This window comes from Microcaecilia unicolor, chromosome 8 (assembly GCF_901765095.1).
Source record: "Microcaecilia unicolor chromosome 8, aMicUni1.1, whole genome shotgun sequence".
NCBI lineage: Eukaryota > Metazoa > Chordata > Amphibia > Gymnophiona > Siphonopidae > Microcaecilia > Microcaecilia unicolor.
Window position 1 is genome coordinate 219982647 of NC_044038.1, and position 26513 is coordinate 220009159.

Here is a 26513-nt window from a genome sequence, read left to right on the forward strand (position 1 = left end):
AGTATGCAGCAGTTGTACACCTTTGCTGATTTTAAAACCATTCTGTTTCTCCTTGTTCTGTTCAAACTGTTGCTTCTTGATCCATGTAAAATGTTGTACATGAGAACTATTAGGTGTTATGGTCTACCCATTCTTAACATGGCCCCCCCAGAGTTTTTCACGATTTACGCCAAGGCTTTACTGTAGTCAATGAAACCCACGTAGATAGGTATTCTCTCATTCTTTTCAAAGATCCATCTCACATCCCCGTTGATATCTCTTATTCCAACACCCTTTCCTGAACCCTGCTTGAACTTCAGGCAGTTTTTGTTTCTGGTATATCTGTGGTCTCCACTGAATGATGCTGAATAGAATCTTGCTACAGCTGTGTGAAAATTTCCAGTCTGATCACCTTTCTTCAGTATTGGTATGAACACAGATCTTTTCCAGTCAGTTGGCCATGATGTGGTCTTCCAAACGTTCCTGGCAGAGCCTTGTAAGTATTTTAACCAATGCATCAGAATGCTGCAATATTTCAATGTCAGGTGCTCTGTTCTTTGATAAAGCTTCTTTCATCACCAATAACTCCTGATCATAGGTGTCACAGCACATCCGATAGCAGCTCAAGAACATATATTAAAATCTCCATCCCTAGTCCTCAAAAGCACACAAGTGACAAAAGAACGTTATCCCCCAGAATCTATATGGGTCACGGAGCCCAGATGCACAAGTAAACTAATCAACTGGGTGCTAATGCTAAATTATTGGCATTAGAGTTACTTGGCATTAATTTGGGTTTACTTGTGCTTCTGCCTACGTGCTAGTCTATAATGCTGCATACTTAAAATGTCTTGCATGCAACCCAAAAGGGGGTGTGGCCATGGGAAGGGCATGAGTGGGTCAGGGATGTTCCAAAACATTACGCACTGTGTTACTGAACACCAGGTTTCAGCAGGTGTAAATCTTCACACCCAAAGTTGGACGCAGGAATCCACGCTATGCTCAGTCCAGAGCATTCTTTACAGAATAGCGTGTGGTGCAACTTTTTCCCAGCGTCTACTTTTGCGTGCCATTTAGAGAATTCCCTCCTATGTCTCCAAACTTGGCCAAGTTTTCCAGATGACTTCAGTTAATATACATGAGCACATCCTATGAAACAGCACTAGAAACAGAAATTCAGGATACTTCTAGGTGATCTTCCACTACCAAAGCTGAACCAAACATTTTAAATGTTTTTGGGGTTTTTTTTTGTGAAAAACATTATGTCATCAGTTCAGGCCCAATACAAAAGCAAAACTACACAATCTCACAAAAGAGTACAGAAACAGAATTCACCGAAAAACAGACTTGGATGTAGGACAAGTTCTCAATGTTATTATTAAGGCAGGCAGAGAGGTTTTATTGCAACCCAAATTCAGTGACCTTAAGTCTTTTTTTTTTTTTTTAATCTACTTAAAGCACTATAGAAATCAGGCTGTTTTCATTCTGTGTCAAGTCTTGTCGTTCACAGCCCTTCCTTTCCTTTACAGAAGGAATCTACAGCAGCACGGTGTAAACTAAACGCACAGAAAAATTTTTAGCAGGGAAAAAAAAAAACCAAAATTAACTGAATGCAGAATAGTAAATGAAATATTACTTAATAAATCCCAATCTGCATCGTAAATAAAAGGGCAAAGGTTTTATTTTCATGGACTAAGAACGCAAGAATATAAGAATAGACATACTTGATCTAAATAATGGCAAAAAAGAATGGGGGGATATATCGATATATATCTATCATCAGCTGGCAGATAGATCAACAGACTCAACCTGAAATTAGTGGCGATATGGTGGATGGAGGACAAATCCACCAAGGAATTAACATCTACTGAAAAAGTCAAAACTCAGACCTGCTACTGCTGGATATACTTTAAAAAAAAAAAAAAAAAAAAAACTGACACTCACAAGCAGTTTACTAGACTCTTCTCTCCAGGGGCGTATCTGCGTGGGGCCACAGGGGCCTGGGCCCCCGCAGATTTCACCCTGGCCCCCCTCCCGCCGCCAACCCCGCTGATGTTTACCTTTGCTGGCGGGGGGGACCCCAACCCCCGTCAGCCGAGGTCCGCTTCTGCCTGCTTTTAAAAATAATTCTTCTGCTGGCGGGGGACCCCAACCCCCGCCAGCGTCTTCAAAGTTCTTGTTCGTCGTCGTCCTCCTCCGTCCGTGGCCATGCTGTACGCTGTTGATTCGGAGTCTGACGTCGCACTACGTTGTACGCGCGTACAACGTAGTGCGACGTCAGACTCCGAATCAACAGCGTACAGCATGGCCACGGACGGAGGAGGACGATGAACAAGAACTTTGAAGACCTCGGCGGCTGGGAGGGGTTGGGGTCCCCCGCCAGCAGAATTATTTTTAAAAGCAGGCGGAAGCGGACCTCGGCGGCTGGGGGGGGTCGGGGTCCCCCGCCAGCAGAAGAATTATTTTTAAAAGCAGGCGGAAGCGGACCTCGGCGGCTGGGGGGGGTTGGGGTCCCCCGCCAGCAGAAGAATTATTTTTAAAAGCAGGCGGAAGCGGACCTCGGCTGGCGGGGGTTGGGGTCCCCCCGCCAGCAAAAGTAAACAATGTCAGTGGGGGAGGGTTGGCAGCGGGAGAGGAGGTGGAGAGAGTCGTTGGTGGCAGGGGGGGGCTCTGGCAATGGCGGGGGGGGGCAGTCGTTGGTGGCAGGGAGGGCTTTGGCAATGGCGGGGGGAGGGGGTCGGTGGTGCCGGGGGGGGGGGGCTAAAATGTGCCCCCTCCCTCTGGGCCTGGCCCCCCCTACTACCAGAGTCCAGATACGCCCCTGCTTCTCTCAAATCTGATTTGAGCTGATCTCCTGCTAACATCCCTCCTCTGCAGAGTTTGGTTTGGGTTTTGGTTTTTTTTTGTGATGCTTAAATTTCCTCAACACCAATCCCCAAAATAAAAAAAAAATAAAAAAAAAATTTTTAAAACATCTTTTCAAAAAAATAGTGTGATTCTGTCTCTCTCTCGTTCCCCAGAAAATACAAGTTAAAATAACTAATTTTTGCTAGTGGGCTATAAGATCCGTGAAATTAATCACTTGGCATGACAGAACTTTAAGACTGTAGGTTGTCCAGTGAGGGGCTTTGGCATGAAAGTTGTTGGCTGGACAAGGGAGAGACATGCAACAAACAAAATACAGAGGGGAAAATAAAATTGTACAAAATAATGGAAGAACATTTGTATGGTAGCAACACAGAATAATAAAAAAAAAACCATAGCAAGCGTGCACAATTCTATTCATGTGTCACAAACAGATCTGGGTTTCAGGATCACCAACAAATATTCATGAAATACAATTACATACTTTATTTAAAAGCCAATCTGAGTAGCTTGGTTATTCTGAAAACTGGGTCCATATACTGCCCTCTAGGGCTGAAGCTATACACAACTACTGAAGGAGAGGTGATGGCCTACAAGTGGTTAGAACAACGGGCTAGGGAAATCCAAGTTCAAATCCCACCCTCAACCAGTGCTCCTTGTGATCTATATCCTGCTTCAAATGCTTTAGAAAGACTTACCTGCTTATAATTGAAAAAGAAAAACGCCTATATTGCGACCCAAATCGGGAGATGGACGTTTATCTCACAAAAACGAATAAAGCGGTATAATCGAAAGCCAATTTTTGGACGTTTTCAACTGCACTCCGTCGCGGATGCGGACAAAGTTGATGGGGGCGTGTCAGAGGTGTGGCGAAGGCGGAACTGGGGCGTGGTTATCGGCCGATCAGAGATAGGCGCCTTTCGCCGATAATGGAAAAAAAGTATGCGTTTGTAGCTAGAATTTAGGACACTTTTCCTGGACCCTGTTTTTTCACGAATAAGGCCCCAAAAAGTGCCCTAAATGACCAGATGACCACTGGAGGGAATCGGGGATGACCTCCCCTGACTCCCCCAGTGGTCACTAACCCCCTCCCACCACAAAAAAATGATGTTTCACAACTTTTTATTTTCACCCTCAAATGTCATACCCAGCTCCCTGGCAGCAGTATGCAGCTCACTGGAGGAGTTGTTAGGGGGTGCAGTGGACTTCAGGCAGGTGGACCCAGGCCCATCCCCCCTACCTGTTACAATTGTGCTGCTTAATGCTTATTAGTCGTCCAACCCCCCCCCCAAACCCCACTGTACCCACTTGTAGGTGCCCCCCTTCACCCCTTAGGGCTATAGTAATGGTGTAGACTTGTGGGCAGTGGGTTTTGAGGGGGATTTGGGGGGCTCAACACACAAGGGAAGGGTGCTATGCACCTGGGAGCTCTTTTACCTGTTTTTTTGGTTTTGTAAAAGTGCCCCCTAGGGTGCCCGGTTGATGTCCTGGCATGTGAGGGGGACCAGTGCACTACGAATCCTGGCCCCTCCCACGAACAAATGCCTTGGATTTATTCGTTTTTGAGCTGGGCGCTTTCATTTTCCGTTATCGCTGAAAAACAAAAACGCCCAGCTCACAAATTGTCGAATAAAACATGGACGTCTATTTTTTCCCAAAATACGGTTCGGTCCGCCCCTTCACGGACCCGTTCTCGGAGATAAACGCCCATGGAGATAGACGTTTTCGTTCAATTATGCCCCTCTTAGTGTACTTGAATTATTAATAATGTCGTCAACTACCTTGAAGAGTATCTGTAAAAGCAGGCTACAAATCTAAAATTATATCGAGGACTTCTAGAAACGATTCCCAGCATCAGATAATACCAATGTTTCCTCTTCTCAACTATTCGACCCACTACAACCTTTTTCCATTGTATCCCTCCAAGGCCACCAACAACACCCTGACCCCTTTTTCAACACGCACTCTGAATGACACCTGCTGACCAGAAGGGTCTATTGTCCCTCCTCAGCCCTGAGCGTATCACTTCCACGGCTCAGGCCCAACCGTTCCTGGTAGAGGAGGGAACTGAACCAGAATACACCCTACCACTATTTACAGTGTTGTAGCCTGGGCTACCTATTTTCACATTTTGGGCATGGAAAAATTTGAATATTTAAAAATTCATACTAAGTATATTAGTATACCTGATGACCTATGGCTATGTTTATATGTTTACAAATTTATCTAAGATTATTTTTAGTGATCTTCAATTGTTGTCATATTGAAGGTTACTTAATTTGAATATTGCCAATTAAAAGAAAATTATTATATAAAAAAAAGTTCACGCGTAGTGGAATTTCAGCAGGAGTGTACAGGCTTATTTAAAACCTCAACAGTTTCACCCTTAGCAGTTAAGTTTTTTTAGTATACATTTAAACATGACACTTGTTGATTGATCATCGCACTGGATTCAGGTGGGAACTTGCTGAGATGAGAGTGCATTCACAGTGGTAAGTACATAAGTGTCGTCATACTGGGACAGACCACAGGTCCATCAAGCCTAGGATCCTGTTTCCAACAATGGCCAATCCAGGTTACAAGTACCTGGCAAGATCCCAAAGCAGTGTATGCAGCTTATCCTAGAAATAAGCAGAGGCTTTTCCCGAACTCCATTTTAATAATGGCTTATGGACTTTTCTTTTAGGAAACTATCCAAACCTTTTTAAAGCACTGCTAAATGCTTTTACTACATTATCTGGCAACAAATTCCAGAGTTTAATTACACGTTGATTGAGGAAATATTTTCCCCGATTTGTTTTATTTACTACTTTGTAGCTTCATTGTGTGCCCCCTAGTCCTAGTATTTTTGGACAGAGTAAACAAGTGATTCAGGTCTACCTGTTCCATTTCACTCATTATTTTATAGACCTCTATCATTTCTCCCCTCAGCCGTCTTTTCTCCAAGCTGTCCTCGCAGGAAAGTCGTCCTATCCGCTTCAGCCTTTCCTCATAGGGAAGTTGTCTCATCCCCTTTATCATTTTCGTCACCCTTCTCTGTACCTTTCTAATTCCTCTGCATGTTTTTTGAGATGCAGTGACCAGAACGGCACACAGTATTAGAGGTGCGGTCGCACCATGGAGCAATACAAAGACATTATAACGCCTTCATTTTTGCTTTCCATTCCTTTCCCAATAATACCTGACATTCTATTTGCTTTCTTATCCGCCGTTGTACACTGAGCAGCGGGTTTCATCATCAACTATGACACCTGGATCCCTTTCCTGGTCGGTGACTCCTAATGTAGAAGCTTGCATCACTTACGTACTTATGGAAGAGAGTACTTACAAATACAGATTTCATGTTACCTCATAACAAGATAGTTAAGACACTTCAGTTAGGCTCTTAATTGCAACAGTAAGTTTCTTTAACTTACCAGTGATTGTTTTGAATGCACTTGATAGAAAGCGATCCTCCGATACCACAGAACTAGCCGAGTCTAAAATAAAGCATAAGAAAGGAAAGCATTTAAAGTGACAACTGGGAGGCTCCAGCGTTGATTAACATTGCAGAATTCACCGTTTTAATTTCTAACATGGAAAACTCATACTGGTTGCAGAGGGGTGGAAGGCTCTGCTAGCCCATCACAATAGTTCCCAAACCCGTCCTGAGGACTCCCCAGCCAGTCAGGTTTTGAGGATATCCACCATGAATATTCCTGAGAGATTTGCACGCACTCCACTGCATGCAAATCTCTCATATGAATATTCATGGTGGATATCCTGAAAACCTGTCTGGCTGGGGAGCCCCGAGGGACATGTATGGGAACCACTGACCTATAAAAACAAGGAGGTAAGATGGGCAAAGGTGAACAGGGGGTGTACACCCTGTACTGGCAGTCGAGCCAGGAACACACCAGATGATTATCTCTGCATCACTTAATGTATGGGCCTTCACAGCCCAACTGGGAACATGGGAGCTAACTAACTAATGAACAGAACAAAGGAAGAGGGGAACACTTCAACCCAAACAGCTTCAAGATCCACAGATTGTTAAACCTCTTGGGTGGGCTTTGAACACAAAGTTGAAACTCTGCTGAAGGCAATAGGCATCTAATCTTTGCCACTCAGTGAGCCAGCATATTTAGGTTTCCTTATAACAGTGTCTAGTCTCCTACAATTCCGTGGTTGCAACATCTGACACGTCTCTCGGAACTGCCACTAGAGACTAAGGGCCAGAATACCTACCGTGACAGGGATGAAGGAAGCAGCGATGGCGATAAAACCTCGTCCCCACTTTGCACCTACCCTCCCCTTTTAATGGACGACAGTGCAGCGTCTTGGGCTCAGACTGCTACTCTGACCTACATGGGGCAATGTAGGTTCTTTGTGTTTTAAAGGACAACACTTAAGGACTGGGTAGCAGAGGGGCCACCACAACGCTCCTGACATCTGAGAACCAGGAAAAGAGGAGTGTGGCCTGAGACTTTACACTGCAGCTGTTCTCCTTTTAACAAGCTAGGGAGGGAGATGAGTGAATGAGCGGAAGGGAAGAGTAGACGGAATGAGGGTCTAATATTAGTCAGGGGATAGAGTGAATCAAGAGTGTGAATGAGATGAACAGGGAGAGAAAACAGGAGCTAAAGAGTGGGAGGAATAGACCCAACACTCCCTCCAATTCTATCTCCACCTATCCTTCCATCCCTTAAACCCTCCTCCATTTACTTCCCCCCCAAATCTCACTCTCTCTCTCTCATCCCAGATTCTTTCCCCTCTATTCCCTAACCCCTCCTCCTCCCTACCTAGCATCAAATCACTATGATCCAACCCCCCCACCCTTCCCAAATCAGTAGCCAAATTGAACATTGAAATGTTCTGATATTTCTGGTATTTTTATAAAGCAAAATTTGCATAAAAACTGCAGGAGAATTTGTTACCTCTTTCTGCAAAACCCAGCAAGGGGCTCTGCTTTATATTATGGAAATTTAAAGATCTGGTAAGTAAAAGGCTCCAAGCCAGGCTACTGCATAACGCCACAAAAAGTTACAAAGAGCAAGAATAAAGCAAACGTGGAAATGGACGGCTCCAGTTTTCTATGATAGTTCATGAATAATTTCTGCAGAAAGATGTAGAGAAATGTGCAGCAAAGCTTCTGAACATGAGAATAATAATTTGCATAGATCTGCTTAAGAGAATAATATTTTTCTTTTACGTTATGAAAATGAAATGTTTTTTCACAACACTTTATGTAATTAGGCAATTTTTTTTTTTTTTTTGTGTAAAAAGATCTTCGTGATTGGTGCAGGGAAGGAGAGATCAGTGAGGGACAAATCCCTCCTCTCAGTACCCTTTCTCCACCAACCCCAACTCCAGGCTCTGCCCTTTCTGCCTCGCCTCACCCTATGCTTGGAATAAACTCCCTGAGCCCATACGCCAGGCCCCCTCCCTGCCCATCTTCAAATCCTTACTCAAAGCCCACCTCTTCAATGTCGCTCTCGGCACCTAACCATTGTACCTCTAGCCAGGAAATCTAGACTGCCCCCAATTTGTTTGACTGCACTTTTTGTCCATTAGATTGTAAGCTCCTTTGAGCAGGGACTGTCCTTCTTTGTTAAATTGTACAGAGCTGCGTAACCCTAGTAGGATGGGATCTCAGACATAGGCAGGTAGGAACAATCAGAGGAAAGTTGAGAGGGATCAGTGAAATGAAACCTATTTCCTTCTCGCTCTATCCCATCCCCTTCCCTCTCTTCTCATATATTCCCCCTATACCAGAGGTTCTTAACCCAGTCCCCAGGACACACTGAGCCAGTCTGGTTTTTAAGATATCCACAATGAATATGTATAAGATAAATTTGCATGCACTGCCTTCACTGTATGCAAATCTCCTTCCTGCATATTCACTGTGGGTGTCCTGAAAACCTGACTACTGGGTGTGTCCTGAGGACTGGGTTGAAAACCCTTGCCCTACACTGACCCCCTCCTTTCCACCCCACACACGGCATTAATTCCCACTCTTACACCTCCATCTCCTCTCTCCTGCACCATTCTTCCCCTTATATACATGTATATCACCTATGCCCTTTCCCCTCTCCTCTACATAAGTACATAAGTATTGCCATACTGGGACAGACCAAGGGTCCTTCAAGCCCAGCATCCTGTTTCCAACAGTGGCCAGATCCCAAAAAAGTACAAAACATTTTATGCTGCTTATCCTAGAAATAAGCAGTGGATTTTCCCCAAGTCAATTTAATAATGATGATCTATGGACTTTTCCTTTAGGAAGCAGTCCAGACCCTTTTTAAACACCGCTAACCTAACCGCCTTTACCACATTCTCTGGAAACAAATTCCAGAGTTTAATTACACGTTGAGTGAAGAAACATTTTCTCCAATTCGTTTTAAATTTACCACTTTGTAGCTTCATCGCATGCCTCCTAGTCCTAGTATTTTTGGAAAGAGTAAACAGATGTTTCACATCTACCCGTTCCACTCATTATTTTATAGACCTCTATCTGCAAATTCCCACCTTCCAATGCTAACAGAAGGAAAAGAACTGCAGTGGCTCAGGCTCTGCCAACCTCCTCTTAGGTTGACCGGGTCTAGATTCACAAACTGTACAGCACAGTTTACACCTCAGGTTTAGTTGCTCAATATTCCACCTCTGAGAAACAAATGCGATTTAAATTAAAATTGGAAAAGAAAAACTCATGAAGGGGAAAGAAGAAGGGAAAAGGACAACAGAAGAAGACCAAAAGAGGTACCAAGCAGAGTGGGAAAGGATGGAGGAAAGGAAGGAACACACAATCAAATCACACCCTGGTTGATGCAGCTCAAGGTATTACCAATTTTCCCCTCCTACTGTCAGTCAATCGACACATTCAAGAAAGAAATGTGATACAGCATTTATATTAATTTAAAAAACGGCTTTCTGCTACTGTGTCTTCTATTGATCTCAAACTTCATGTCCTTATTTTTACAGGAACACCTGATCTTACAGTAGGCAACTCAACTCTAGTTGATGGTCTTCATCGGTTAATAAGTCTGCCATTTAATTCTGTGTTTGTACTAGCTCTGCAAATGCCAAAGATCCTGTTTTGTCATCAGAGTCCTGCCAGAGGCATAGAGACAAACTGAATCAAGTAACTTAAATAGCCATAAAGTCTAAAACACAAAAATAACAAAGCCATGGTGACATGCAGTACTTGGCATGGAAGTATAACTGTACAGTCAAGTGGGAAGACAAGGCGATTGAAAGCACACATTATTTTTTGTGGTTCTCAGGATGTGTTTTGGTGTGGCTGCCACCTTCACCCCCTCCCCCCCAATTAAAAAAACAATACATACATGCTGGCATGTACTAATGCAGTTTTCACATTAAGTTACATTAGCCTTGATATGACCCTTAGAAACAAAGAAAAATGAAGGCAGATAAAGACCATATGGCATATCCAGTCTGGCCATCCATGCCATCTACTGCCCCTTCTTCTCCCTTACAGATCCTATGTACTTATCCCAAGCTTTCTTGAATTAAGATACAGTTCTCATCTCCACCACCTTCAACGGGAGGCTGTTCCATCATGCATCCACCACCCTTTCTATAAGGAAGTATTTTCTCAGGTTACTCCTAAGTCTGTCTCCTTTTACCTTCATCCTATGCCCCCTCATTTCAGAGCTCTCTTTCAATTGAAAGAGGCTCACCTCTTTGTATTCAGGCCACAAAGCATACATACCAAGATCTTCAAGTCTGTCCCATATGGTTTAGGACAAAGATCACTAGCTAAACTGATTCCATCCTGTTTATATCTTTTTAAAGGTGCATCTCCAGAACTATACACAGTACTCTACATGAGGTCTCACCAGAGACTTATACAGACGCATTCTCTTCTCCTTTTTCCTTCAAATCACATAACTGAGAAAAACATGCAAAGCATGGCTCAAAGAAATCTTTCCAACCCCGCGATGCACTTTTTAGTGCCACTGTGCGAGGCTTTGGCTCAATCCAGTTGGGTTCTGCCAGAAGGGTGCTGATCCCCATCCTATACAGTAATAACCAAGAATCCTCAGAAGCAAGTTCCAACACAAGTACCCAAACTTGAACTTGTCAGCTGCATATGACAAAGGTTTATCAGGGCCAAGACCAACAATGCAAGCATACACCCATTGTAACAAAGTAAATGACAGCAGATAAAGACCTGAACAGTCCATCCAGTCTTCCCAACAGCCACACTCATCAAGTCATGATTAAACTAGCAATGAATATGATATAAAATACCTGATCACGGTCTTTCTTTGACATTTCTAGGTCAAAGACCATAAGACCTTACTTTCCAACTATTGGAACTGACGGTGAAGCCCACTCCAACCTATCCGAATCCACCTTGTCATTTGTGGAACAGACTGTAAAAGTCTGCCCGGGCCCTGTCCTCATTCCAACTACTGAAGTTGCTGTCAAAGCCCTTTCCAACCCATCCTAAACTGGACTTCCATATATGGGACACAGACCCTTGAAGTCTGCCCAGCAGCAACCTAAGTTTTTCACAGCTGGACACAGCACCACTCGACATCCACACATATGAAATCAATTATTGTATACCAGCTAATATCCCCTTTCCAGGGTTCAGAGTGGTTTACATTCTAGGTGAGAGAAAAGCCGATAATGTTAGTGTAACCAAAACATTAAAGATAATGGATGATACTAGGAGGTAGAAGTCAATGGGCTGTTATGAAGGCATTTAAGTTTTGGGTTCTTTTGGGTTTTTTTTTTTTAATACTATCCATTTTCAAAATTAGAGACCCTAGGTTCTTTCTTAGGGTCTCCTTTCCATTTCTTCTCTCTCACTGTTGCCTTCCATTCCTCCTCTACAAGACTTTGCAACTTGTTTTCTTTTCTCCACTTTTCTCTCATCTCCCTCTCTACTCACTCATATCCATGTTACCTCTCAATTTCCTCGTTTCATCTTTCACTCACCTTCTAGCTTTCAATTTCTCAACCTTTCTCCAAAGCTCTCATTGTTCCGTTTCTCTGTCCTATACCCCCTCTATATTTAATCTACTCCCTATTCTAGTCCTTCATGTCCATTCTCTGTAATTAACCCCTCAGCTCTCACCTACCTTCAATCTGCCTCCTCACCAGCCCTAACTCCTTTCCCTAATCTCGTCCATTCTTATGTCTCTTACCCCCGGTCCAACCTCTCAATACCCCTCTTTCACCATCTTCTTTGCCTCATTTCTACCCTCTCTTTAGCAATCTTTCATCTTTTTCCTACCATTTCTCTTACGTGCCTTTTAATCTTCTTTTAGCTAGATTTTATTTCCCTTTTCCCTCCATATACTTCTCCACATGCCTACGATTCCTGTCTTTCAACCACCTTCTAGTTCCTTATTTCCACTCTCTGTACTAAGCCTCATCTACCTCCAGCTCTCACCCCCTCATCAACCCCGTTCCTTCCACGTCACTCATCTCTGCATCTCCAATGTCTTACCCCCTTAAATAGGCTCTCATTCCCCTTTTTATTTTCCAATTTCTATCTTCTCTGACTTCCTTCAAACACTTGCCCCTTACTTTGTATTTCATCCTCTTCATAGCCCTCTGCCTCCTTATTCTCCCTCCCCCAACATCCATTGCCCCACCTCTCTCCCACCTCTAGCATTCATTCTCCCATCTTTTCCACCTACCCATTCCCCAGCATCTGCTCACCTACCTCAATCCTCCAATATCAATTTACCCTGCCTTTTCTATTTGCCCCAGCATCTATCCCCCTACCCTACCCTCCATCTCCACCTTCCGGCTGCTTGTGCCCTTGTTTCACCCCGCCATACAATCTCTCCTCCTCCGACAACCATCTGCCAACACCTTCCTTCTCCTAGAATCCCCTTCTCTTAATTCCATCCCCAACCCCAGCATCAGACCTTGGCAGTACTGGATTTAGGCATAAGCTAAACAAGCTACAGCATATTTTATCCCCAGAAGAATAAAATATGTTTCTTAGCATTTAGCATGCGCTTAATAAAAGGAGCCTTTTATATTCATTATATTCAAAGAAAAGCAAGAACAATCAACAGATCTGATTACAAAATCAAAACTGCTAATCAAGAAAAACATCAATAAGAGACCATATACCATAAAACTTATGCAAGAGTCTACCTTTCTCAGCAATCACGCTCTCATACTTAAAAATCTGACAAACATAACTCCACCCTATATGCACAGATAATGCAGCAACATGTTTCCAATTATTAAAAATGAATTTCAGAACTTTAACTTTTGATATGTTTTTACTTAGCTTTTTATCCCACTTTTTTAATTCTCGCTCTACCATTCTCTAGCATTATCCTTTGCTACTACTAAACATTTCTAGAGCGCTACTAGGGTTACGCAGTGCTGTACAAATTAACAAAGAAGGTCGGTCCCTGCTCAAAGGAGCTTACAATCTAAAGGACGAAATGTCAAGTTGGGGCAGTCTAGATTTCCTGAGTAGAGGTGTAGTGGTTAGGTGCCAAAGGCGACATTGAAGAGGTGGGCTTTGAGCAAGGATTTGAAGATGGGCAGGGAGGGGGCCTGGCGAATGGGCTCAGGGAGTTTGTTCCAAGCATGGGGTGAGGCGAGGCAGAAAGGGCGGAGCCTAGAGTTGGCGGTGGTGGAGAAGGGTGCTGAAAGGAGGGATTTGTCTTGAGAGCGGAGGTTACGGGTAGGAACGTAAGGGGAGATGAGGGTAGAGAGGTAAGGAGGGGCTGCAGATCGAGTGCATTTGTAGGTTAGTAGGAGAAGCTTGAACTGTATGCGGAACCTGATCAGAAGCCAGTGAAGTGACTTGAGGAGAGGGGTGATATGAGTATATCGGTCAAGGCGGAAGATAAGACGTGCAGCAGAGTTCTGAACGGACTGAAGGGAATACAAAGCAATTCAACGACAAGAGGACATTCTGCCATTTGTCATAAAATATAATATGCATAGTACTAGGTTGAGTCGGATAATAAGGAAACATTTTGAAATATTAAAAACACAGCCGGCCCTAGCAAAAGCGAGCATTTTATTTTCCTATCAAAGAGGCAGCAATTTAACGACAAGAGGACATTCTGCCATTTGTCATAAAATATAATATGCATAGTACTAGGTTGAGTCGGATAATAAGGAAACATTTTGAAATATTAAAAACACAGCCGGCCCTAGCAAAAGCGAGCATTTTATTTTCCTATCAAAGAGGCAGCAATTTAGGAGAGATATGCTTAACTCCAACGATGTTTGGAGCCAGAGAAAGGACGATGACAACAAAGGTTTCCATAAAAAATGCGGTCGATGTTCTGTATGTCACATAATGATGGAGGGAGATGGCTTTATACATCCAAGGCCAGGAAAGATATATAATTTTCGATCTATGACCTCCTGTGACACCGTAGGAGTGGTATATTTGATCATATGCCCCTGTAACCTTATTATATATATATATATATATATATATATATACAGTGGGGGAAATAAGTATTTGATCCCTTGCTGATTTTGTAAGTTTGCCCACTGACAAAGACATGAGCAGCCCATAATTGAAGGGTAGGTTATTGGTAACAGTGAGAGATAGCACATCACAAATTAAATCCGGAAAATCACATTGTGGAAAGTATATGAATTTATTTGCATTCTGCAGAGGGAAATAAGTATTTGATCCCCCACCAACCAGTAAGAGATCTGGCCCCTACAGACCAGGTAGATGCTCCAAATCAACTCGTTACCTGCATGACAGACAGCTGTCGGCAATGGTCACCTGTATGAAAGACACCTGTCCACAGACTCAGTGAATCAGTCAGACTCTAACCTCTACAAAATGGCCAAGAGCAAGGAGCTGTCTAAGGATGTCAGGGACAAGATCATACACCTGCACAAGGCTGGAATGGGCTACAAAACCATCAGTAAGACGCTGGGCGAGAAGGAGACAACTGTTGGTGCCATAGTAAGAAAATGGAAGAAGTACAAAATGACTGTCAATCGACAAAGATCTGGGGCTCCACGCAAAATCTCACCTCGTGGGGTATCCTTGATCATGAGGAAGGTTAGAAATCAGCCTACAACTACAAGGGGGGAACTTGTCAATGATCTCAAGGCAGCTGGGACCACTGTCACCACGAAAACCATTGGTAACACATTACGACATAACGGATTGCAATCCTGCAGTGCCCGCAAGGTCCCCCTGCTCCGGAAGGCACATGTGACGGCCCGTCTGAAGTTTGCCAGTGAACACCTGGATGATGCCGAGAGTGATTGGGAGAAGGTGCTGTGGTCAGATGAGACAAAAATTGAGCTCTTTGGCATGAACTCAACTCGCCGTGTTTGGAGGAAGAGAAATGCTGCCTATGACCCAAAGAACACCGTCCCCACTGTCAAGCATGGAGGTGGAAATGTTATGTTTTGGGGGTGTTTCTCTGCTAAGGGCACAGGACTACTTCACCGCATCAATGGGAGAATGGATGGGGCCATGTACCGTACAATTCTGAGTGACAACCTCCTTCCCTCCGCCAGGGCCTTAAAAATGGGTCGTGGCTGGGTCTTCCAGCACGACAATGACCCAAAACATACAGCCAAGGCAACAAAGGAGTGGCTCAGGAAGAAGCACATTAGGGTCATAGAGTGGCCTAGCCAGTCACCAGACCTTAATCCCATTGAAAACTTATGGAGGGAGCTGAAGCTGCGAGATGCCAAGTGACAGCCCAGAACTCTTAATGATTTAGAGATGATCTGCAAAGAGGAGTGGACCAAAATTCCTCCTGACATGTGTGCAAACCTCATCATCAACTACAGAAGACGTCTGACCGCTGTGCTTGCCAACAAGGGTTTTGCCACCAAGTATTAGGTCTTGTTTGCCAGAGGGATTAAATACTTATTTCCCTCTGCAGAATGCAAATAAATTCATATACTTTCCACAATGTGATTTTCCGGATTTAATTTGTGATGTGCTATCTCTCACTGTTACCAATAACCTACCCTTCAATTATGGGCTGCTCATGTCTTTGTCAGTGGGCAAACTTACAAAATCAGCAAGGGATCAAATACTTATTTCCCCCACTGTATATATATGTCAAACTACAAGATCATTAAGGACACGACTGATGGAACAATGCTCTTGCCTAAAGCTTTTAAAACAAGAAGCCCCGATGGTAACCCATTGCGAAACAGCAGGTCATGTGTTTGACGATTTAAAATGTACGGTCCTGGAGTATTTACAACCCACCCAGAGAAGAGGGGATCAGAAACGTCGATTACGACAAATCGAGCTGAAATGGATTTTTCATTTGAAGACAACTGAGCCAGATGGAATGAATATTAGGGTTGAATGGGCAGCGTTTGTTTGACTTATGATGAGGGGTGTGACTACGTGACGCACGATTAGTTAATTCAAAAGATGACGTTGGGATGAATGATGGCCACAAGTGGGAGAGGAGCCGGATTCGCTCCTTAAAAATGGAGGCGTTCGGTAATTAGCATTGTTCCTCGTTTTTGGAGTGCAGCAGAAGTGACACAGGAATGTATAGTGTCTTTGAGCGGCAACAGACGAGAAGGATAGAGATCTTTACAAAAATAAGGGACCCCTGAAGCAGCGACAGCGAAACGGGGATTCCTTGTTGGGTGAAGACGGACGTGACAGGGCCAGTCTGATGAGTATTTAAGTTTAAGTAACTGGCAGTAATCACACATCGTTTGATTGTAAAGAAATGTACCGACATTAATCCTGTGGGTTATGGATAAACGAACTGTTCAGCAGTATCTTTTGCACACATTGACTAGTGTGGAGTTTTTTCTGGCGATATGACGGTGCGCCGGGCCCACACCTTATAGTCGGTTAAGTTCCGGCTGGGCTGGGTGGCGAAACTGAAGCCTTTTTCTCCACTTAAAAGAATAAAAAGAAAAAAATAAGAACTGATACTGCTTGGTTTACAGCTCTTCTTGTATCCACTGGAATACACAGCGTGTGTGACGCTGTGTTCTTGAGTTTCAATTTGATAATAATATAAGAGCTTGGGTGTAATAGCTGTCATTACTCTTTTCCTACCAGGGTCTTTAAGCCGCCATCACTGTTCCCAGATCTGGCTGCAACCATAGCTCTCCTCCAGCGCATACATTAAGCTGAACCCTATAACACACACGATAAGACAATTCTCAAAATATGATGGGAAGACAGAGATTGGGCAGGACCATGAAAAGTCCAGCATTTTTGCAACACGGTTTGCCATCTGTAGAGGGCACCACATCTGAAATATGCTGGTTTACAAGTAATCACATCCAGACGGGGTAAAAAGGACAGAACCAAAGAATTTATCAAGCTTGCTGCAGATTTGTATTATAGAACAGCTTGCATTTCTCAGAGCTCCGTAACTCCAGAGGCACCCAGCCCAAGCACCTGTTCAGATTTCCTCAGTGACAGTGCAGGTCGTTACATATAACTGTGCCAGGATTGACAAAACCCTCCATTGCCCCATGTAAACCGCATTGAGCCTGCCATGAGTGGGAAAGTGCGGGGTACAAATGTAACAAAAATAAAAATAGATACTATTGGAGATTCTACATGGAATGTTGCTACTATTGGAGATTCTACATGGAATGTTGCTATTCCACTAGCAACATTCCATGTAGAAGACTGCGCAGGCTTCTGTTTCTGTGAGTCTGACGTCCTGTCAGACTCACAGAAGCAGAAGCCTGCGCGGCCACATTGGTGATCTGCAAGGGCCGACTTCTACATGGAATGTTGCTAGTGGAATAGCAACATTCCATGTAGAATCTCAAATAGTAGCAACAGTGGAGGAGTGGCCTAGTGGTTAGGGTGGTGGACTTTGGTCCTGGGGAACTGAGGAACTGAGTTCGATTCCCACTTCAGGCACAGGCAGCTCCTTGTGACTCTGGGCAAGTCACTTAACCCTCCATTGCCCCATGTAAGCCGCATTGAGCCTGCCATGAGTGGGAAAGCGCGGGGTACAAATGTAACCAAAAAATATATATATATTAGCCTGGTTATAGAGGATCTGAATATAGACTCTTCAAAAACTTTTTTTTTTTTTTGGTGTGTTTCATTAGATTTTTTTTTCCCCTGGCTTTGCATCTCCTGGGATGGGAGTCTAGGAAGATTAAGCATATAATCAGGAAAAAAGTTTTAACTTTTCAGAACTCCAAGAGCTCTGCTTTTTCCTGGATGAAGCAATCCCCTTGTACTCCTCTGGTTTTGCGGTTCAGTCAGAATCTGGACTTTATTCACAGATGCCTCCCTTTATTAGTGCTTGCATCTGGGTTTTTAGCTCACACTCTTCTCAGTATTTTGAGGCAAGTCACATTCAGGTCGAGTACATATTTTCTTGTCCCTGTAGGACTCACAGTCTAAACTCGTACCCTGAAGCAATAAAGAGTTATGTGACTTGTTCAACGCCACAAGAAGCAGTGGTGGGATCTGAATCTGGTTCCCCCTGGTTCTCAACCTACTATTCCAACCATTAGCCTCCATGCGATACCAACCTACCACAATAGTGTAATATAGAAAATGACAGCAAATGGACCATATGGCCTATCCATTCTGTTCAGGCACACAATTCCTCGCTCTCCATTTCAGATATCCTTTGTGCTCTTTTTGAACTCACTCTCCTGGTCTCCACAACCTCCACTGGGAGACTAATTTCATCATCCACACCCTTTCTGTAAAAGACAGAAAAATATTTCCTTATATTATTCCTGAGCCTACCTCCTTAACCTCTCATTCTATTATCCCCCACTCCAGAGCACCCCTATTCCATTGATAGGCCCGCTATCTGTACATTTATAGTTTGAAGATATTTAAATATTTACCATCCCTTCTCTTGCCTTTCCTCCAGTGTACACATTATTAGACAACTCTGCCTCTTTATGATGAAAGGCCTCGGCCCGTTTTAGTAGGTCACCTGTGGACCAACTCCATCCAGTTTATATGCTTTTTATTTATTTATTTAGATTTTGCTCACACCTTTTTCAGTAGTAGCTCAAGGTGTGTTACATTCAGGTACCCTGGAAATTTCTCTGTCCAGGGAGGGCTCACAATCTAAGTTTGTACCTGAGGCAACGGAGGGTTAAGTGACTTGCCCAAGATCACAAGGAGCAGCAGCGGGATTTGAACCGGCCACCTCTGGATTGCAAGACCGGTGCTCTAAACACTAGGCCACTCCTCCAAGCAAGATGCACAGCTTCACTTTTTCTTAGGCACCCCGTTTGCGGCCTTTTTGGCTTTGGGTTTGGCAGCGATGGGCTTTGATGGGCTTTTCTTCCCCTTCGGTTTCACTGCTTTAGCTTTACCCGGGCTCTTAGCTACTTTCTTGGGTTTAACCGCTTTCGGCTTTTTGGGGGTCTTGGCTATTTTCTTGGTAGCGGCTGCCAACGGTTTCTTGGCTCTCTTCTTGGTAGCGGCTGCCGATGGTTTCTTGGCTCTCTTCGGACTCTTTTTCACTCCCGCCGATGCCGCCTTTTTCGGCTTCTTCACAGCCGGTTTTGAAGGTACTGTCTCTAGAACAGGCCTCACAAGAGACTTCACAATCAGGCAATATCACTCCCTACTTCCTGCAGGCCAGCGGGAAGGGTGCTCATTTGTTGTGAAATCTTGAGGTCATCAGATAGGATCATCCTGCTCTTTTGGGTAAATAAACTCATTCCTTTGAACAAACTCCTTCATTGTGTCCAGGGAGGGGCATCACAGTTGTCTGTTCCAAGTGTCCACTGATTTTCCCTCTATTTCTCTGTCTGTCCCCTCTTAAGTCCACTCACTGCAATAACTATGCTTGGCAAAAAGATCACTCACCAGAGACCACCAAATACATCGCCTCAGGGTTTCTGAACACTGCATCCACTGTTACAGGAACTAACTTTTAAAATGGATTTTTTTTTGGGGGGGGGTTGCTAATCTTAACACCAATTAGCCCATCCTGGGCTCAGTGAGGGGGAGTGCTCAAGCCCCCACTGCACCCACATAGTTGACATCCAACCTGGAGGATAGAAGAACAGAATCCATTTAGCCCAGCAAGCGCTGGATCAAGAGCTATGGATTGGAAATTAAAATTATTTTTCCCCCTGCCCTTAAAGAGCTACAATGAATGCCAACAAATATTTATCAGCTATAAGCTGCAAGAATATTTGTTTGAGGAAGCAGACTAAATATGCATACTTTGGTTATCCTGAGGTACAAGAGCTTTGAAAATCTATACTGAATCTCAATGCAAGGGAAAAAGATGGGAAGAACCAGAGAAGAAAAACTCAGTGGGGTATTATTAAGCAATTAAGCATATCTACCATAATCCTATGACAGATACCAGTGAACAGTGAAATAATATCTTTATCACAATGACTCATTCATGAGGGAATGAAAACAGCTCAGTAACTGAATGGTCTGGGTAAGGAGGAACTCTCTCATTCCACAGACCCTGCCGGCTACCGTGTGTCAGCTCTCTAAATACCCATGTGCATCCATACCACAGTAATTATATGTGCTTAAGAAGAGATGTATGGACATTCACACAGTAAGTAAAGTCACTAGAGATCAAGTGTTTATTATAGTCTTGCAGCACCATATTTAACCGGTAAAGATAAAAAGCTCCAACAACATGAAACCATACGGATCCCGTACAATTCAAGAAAAAAAAAAATACACACTTACGAGTAGCAGGTAACAGTGTTTGTAACTGAATCTAATGAACCTATCACTGGGGGCAGAAATTAACAGGGCAAATGTAATGATGAAAATGAGGCTTTATCAAGATGTAATCTTATTAATGCTGCAAAATAACCAGTTTGTATTTAAATTCTTTGGGGTGTGAAATTTATATATTTTTGTGCTGTTTAACAAGAAACCCAAGTGCACCATGCCTGGATATGACTGATCAGTGACCTTGAGGCAGCAACTGGAAGGCAGTTACCATAGCAACGTCACCACAACCAGCGGCTCACCCTTGGCAAAAAGCACCAACCTGGTGCGTGGTGTCGCTCGATACTACAGAGCCCCCATCTCATCCGAGCTCAGCTGAAGCACGCTGCAGTTTCTATATCAGTAACGCCTCACGTTTATTTCTTAGCTTGCTTGTCAACGGCAATTACTTTCTCCTACAGTGCTCAGAGACTGAATCTCCAAACATCCCCCTCCCAAAAAAAAATACCTTTCCTTGCAAGAAAAACTGCATATGGGCCGAGAACTCATTCGCATGAGCCGTATTTCACGCTTGCTTGGAATCTGGTCACAGAAAGCATTTGGATTTTTAGATGTTAGTCGCCTTTTCCAAATTCAAGTTGAAGACAGTTACATCCCCGGCAAAATGGACCTTTATTCTAAATGGTATCCCAGACAATTGGAAGTGAAGGGATCTGCTCAAGAAGCATCAGTGGGAGAAATGGGATTTGAACTCTGGTTTCCCTCATTCACAAGCTATTGCTCTAACCACTAAAATACTCCTGCATAACAAATACACTGCATTTGAGCAGATTAACAGCAAACATATCTATAATTCTGTATACCTTGTGATTTTTTTTTAAACAGTAAAAAAAAAAACCTGCACCATTCTCTTTAAAAAAAAAAAAAATCAATGAAAGGTTGCAGGCACAGCATTTCACTTGAGGCAGACTGGACAATAATATACACCAGTTTACAGAGCTCTGTACAAACAAAGGTGAAAAATCAATCACCCGAGTCTAAAGACTGTACTTAAAGTGAACAGGTTAAGTGATTTGTCCAGGGTTAGTCAGGGAATCTGCGACATTTAGCCCAGCATTTTGTGTTCCATGGGTCTCTTCAAAACATTATTCAGACTATCAACTTCTAGGCTTGCTGCTGCCTCTAATATCCCAATCCTGATTTCCAGAGATAAAAATCAAACATATAAAAGGCAAGTGACCACCTCACCTGCAAATGCGCAGTAGAGTCGGAACGCTGAGAGTGTAGAAGTCCAAGCCCCGCCTCCACCAGCAGTACAGCCCAGTAGGGAGGAGGGCTTGGACATGGGCGTGGAAATCGGAGGAGGAGGGAGCAGGGAGGGAAGGAGGGGGCGGAACTGAGGGAAACAGACGCAGCAATGGAGAACCGACGACACGACGACGGCGGAAAGAGGGGGGGTCAAAGGTGGTGGCGGCGGGGACGGCAGGACACAGGTCACAATCGCAGTGGACGGGAGCCCAAGGATGGAGGGTAGGGGAGAGAACACTTGATGGACACGGGTGGATGGAGCGGATGGGAGGAGGGAGAGGAGGGTTGCTGGACATGGGGGGAGGACAAGGCAGAGAGCAGAGTTGGTGGACGGGGGGGAGGCCATAGGAAAACAAAAAACTTGCCTGTTGTTACGGGCTTAACGGCTAGTATATTTAGAAAAAGTTCAGGCACCCATCAAAATTTAATTTATTTATTTTTAAGGAGCAAGGAATCTCTCATTTTGCTCTGTTATTCATGTTGCTATTTGCTTATTTTTAACTTTTTCTTCTGTTGGTCTTTCCTGGATTTTAGGAGCCCAGGTGATTTGGATTCTTGACTTTTTCCAGCCATTAAACAACTAACAAAAATAAATAAAATCTAAGCTATTTATTGGAATAAGAAGGTTAGAAGACAGAACTTACTCAGAAGTATCTGGGCATTAATAAAACACTGCACTTTTAGTTTTTCAGAATGCTTTGCTTCCACAGTTTTATAATACAAATTACTTAAGCTAAACAAATATTACTCCTCCTAAAGTGAAGAGGATTAATAGTTCCTCAACATCAATTACTAAAAATGCCAAGCTATCAAATCCTTAACTGGAACAATAAGCCTTACAAATTTAAAGTCATACAATTCGTCTGCACTTATTTCTTTGAATATACTTTTATTTTTGTTACATTTGTACCCTGCGCTTTCCCACTCATGGCAGGCTCAACGCGGCTTGCACGGGGCAATGGAGGGTTAAGTGACTTGCCCAGAGTCACAAGGAAACTGCCTGTGCCTGCAGTGGGAATCAAACCCAGTTCCCCAGGACCAAAGTCCACCAACTCTAACCACTAGGCCACTCAATGTGGCCGCGCAGGCTTCTGCTTCTGTGAGTCTGACGTCCTGCACGTACATGCAGGACGTCAGACTCACAGAAACAGAAGCCTGCGCAGCCTTTTACATGGAATATTGCTAGTGGAATAGCAACATTCCATGTAGAATCTCCAATAGTAGCAACATTCCATGTAGAATCTCCAATAGTATCTATTTTATTTTTGTTACATTTGTACCCTGCGCTTTCCCACTCATGGCAGGCTCAATGCGGCTTACATGGGGCAATGGAGGGTTAAGTGACTTGCCCAGAGTCACAAGGAGCTGCCTGTGCCTGCAGTGGGAATCAAACTCAGTTCCTCAGGACCAAAGTCCACCACCCTAACCACTAGGCCACTCCTCCACTCCACTTTTTGCTTATGCAACTAATCTAATATCCCAAAATAAACACCCTTTAAAATATTTAAAAGGGACTCACAAAAAATGTGTTGGAATCCAGTCATGAGACAAATATATATATTTGTACTTTAGCACACAATGACAGCATCTTGGAAATCCATAATAAAGTAAGCAAAACTGCCACTGAACTTTTCAAAACATAAGTACATAAGTAATGCCACACTGGGAAAAGTCCAAGAGTCCATTGAGCCCAGCAACCTGTCCACGACAGCGGCCAATCCAGGCCAAGGGCACCTGGCAAGCTTCCCAAATGTACAAACATTCTATACATGTTATTCCTGGAATTGTGGATTTTTCCCAAGTCCATTTAGTAGTGGTTTATGGACTTGTCCTTTAGGAAACCGTCTAACCCCTTTTTAAACTCTGCCAAGCTAATCGCCTCCACCACGTTCTCCGGCAATGAATTCTAGAGTTTAATTACGTGTTGGGTGAAGAAAATGTTTCTCCGATTTGTTTTAAATTTACTACACTGTAGTTTCATCACATGCCCCCTAGTCCTAGTATTTTTAGAAAGCGTGAACAGATGCTTCACATCCACCTGTTCCACTCCACTCATTATTTTATATGCCTCTATCATGTCTCCCCTCAGCCGTCTCTTCTCCAAGCTGAAAAGCCCTGGCCTCCTTAGTCTTTCTTCATAGGGAAGTCGTCCCATCCCCGCTATCATTTTATTTACACCTTCAACAGTATAATGCAGTGGTTCCCCATACCTGGTCCTGGAGGCACCCCAGCCAGTCAGGTTTTCAGGATAACCACAATGAATATTCATGAGAGATATCTGCATGCTGTACCTCCACTGCATGCAAATCTCTCATGCATATTAATTTTGGTTATCCTGAAAACCTGACTGGCTGGGGTGCCTCCAGGACCAGGTTTGGGAACCACTGGTATAATGCTTAGCAAATACTCAGGTGCCCTCAGCGAGCCACCAACTTCACTTCCAGTTACATCCAAGTACAACCTTACCTAACTCTTCTTCAGAGAGCTGGAGGCCAAGCCTGTATAAGTTGATGAAGAAAAGTCAACCTAGGAAGGCTTTTCCTACCGTGCCAAGTTTAAATACCCATGTAAAAGTCCTAAACATTGACCTTCCCAGTGGAGAAGGGTAGCTAGTGGGGTCCCGCAGGGGTCTGTGCTGGGACCGCTGCTTTTTAACATATTTATAAATGACCTAGAGATGGGAGTAACTAGTGAGGTAATTAAATTTGCAGATGACACAAAGTTATTCAGGGTCGTCAAGTCGCAGGAGGAGTGTGAAAGATTACAGGAGGGCCTCGCGAGGCTGGGGGATTGGGCATCCAAGTGGCAGATGAAGTTCAGTGTTGACAAGTGCAAAGTGATGCATGTGGGTAAGAGGAACCCGAACTACAGCTATGTCATGCAAGGTTCTGGGTTAGGAGTCACGGACCTAGAAAGGGATCTGGGCGTCATCGTTGATAACACGTTAAAAACTTCTGCTCAGTGTGCTGCGGCGGCTAAGAAAGCGCAAAGAATGTTGAGTATTATTAGGAAAGGGATGGAAAACAAACACGAGGATGTTATAATGCCATTGTATCGCTCCATGGTGCGACCGCACCTCGAGTATTGTGTCCAATTCTGGTCGCCGCATCTCAAAAAAGATATAAAGGAATTAGAGAAGGTGCAGAGAAGGGCGACGAAAATGATAAAAGGGATGGAACGACTTCCCTATGAGCAAAGGCTAAGAAGGTTAGGGCTCTTCCGCTTGGAGAAAAGGCGGCTGAGGGGTGATATGATAGAAGTCTACAAGATAATGAGCGGAGTAGAGCGGACAGATGTGAAGCATTTGTTTACACTTTCAACAACAATAGAATCAGGGGACACAAGATGAAGCTAGAATATGGTAGATTTAAAACAAACAGGAGAAAGTTTTTCTTTACTCAGCATGTAGTTGGACTCTGGAACTCGTTGCCGGAAAATGTAGCGACAGCAGCTGACCTTATGGAATTTAAAAGGGGTTTGGACAGATTCCAGAGGGAAAAGTCCATTGAACATTATTCATTTTTTTTTTGAGGGGGGGGGGGGTTGCTGGGTTCTTGAAGCCTGGATTGGCCGCTGCCAGAGATAGGATGCTGGGCTTGATGGTCTTTTCCCAGTATGGCGGTGCTTATGTACCTTGAAACATTTTACAGATACCATCAGGCAGTGGCATGTCAACAGTAGCCACAAAACTCGTAACACTGCTTTAATAGTCTTTTGGTCTGGGTCAGAGGCGCTAGAGTAATGTAATAAACTGAAATCAAACAAACCAAACCACTATTACTCATCTGAAAACAGCGCCCAAAAAAGAAGCTGGTGGAGAAAGTGTCACTGGCAGTTCCAGAAAGTATACAAGAGGAAGCTGGAAAACGCAAAGACCCTTTGAAAAAGCTGGAATCCTAGAAGATCTGCAGGGTCTAGACCTTATCACAATGCCTCAATGACACAGTCCTAATGCTAAAAAAGGTATCTAAAGCCACTGGCAAATTGTACATAAACCAGATTCCCGTTCCCATTATATAAATAAATGTCAAGCCCTCTAATGGAGTGGAGGAGTGGCCTAGTGGTTAGAGTGGTGGACTTTGGTCCTGGGGAACTGAGGAACTGAGTTCGATTCCCGGCACAGGCAGCTCCTTGTGACTCTGGCCAAGTCACTTAACCTTCCATTGCCTGCCGCATTGAGCCTGCCATGAGTGGGAAAGCGCAGGGTACAAATGTAACAAAAATAAAATAGATACTATTGGAGATTCTACATGGAATGTTGCTATTCCACTAGCAACATTCCATGTAGAATCTCCAATAGTAGCATGTACGTGCAGGACGTCAGACTCACAGAAGCAGAAGCCTGCGCAGCCACATTGGTGATCTGCAAGGGCCGACTTCTACATGGAATGTTGCTAGTGGAATAGCAAGACGTCAGACTCACAGAAGCAGAAGCCTGCGCAGCCACATTGGTGATCTGCAAGGGCCGACTTCTACATGGAATGTTGCTAGTGGAATAGCAACATTCCATGTAGAATCTCAAATAGTAGCAACAGTGGAGTAGTGGCCTAGTGGTTAGGGTGGTGGACTTTGGTCCTGGGGAACTGAGGAACTGAGTTCGATTCCCACTTCAGGCACAGGCAGCTCCTTGTGACTCTGGGCAAGTCACTTAACCCTCCATTGCCCCATGTAAGCCGCATTGAGCCTGCCATGAGTGGGAAAGCGCAGGGTACAAATGTAGCAAAAATAAAATAGATACTATTGG

The 26513-nt window shown here is 43.9% G+C and overlaps 1 protein-coding gene across 2 annotated transcripts in view; it reads right to left on the minus strand.

Annotated features, from left to right (window-relative positions):
• Positions 1-26513, minus strand: part of NCOA3 (nuclear receptor coactivator 3) — a 252633-nt gene that overhangs the window by 184244 nt on the left and 41876 nt on the right. For both annotated transcript variants that reach the window (XM_030211264.1, XM_030211262.1), the window contains exon 2: positions 6261-6323. The gene's annotated coding sequence lies outside the window, so the exon portion shown is untranslated. The remainder of the gene's footprint in view (positions 1-6260; positions 6324-26513) is intronic.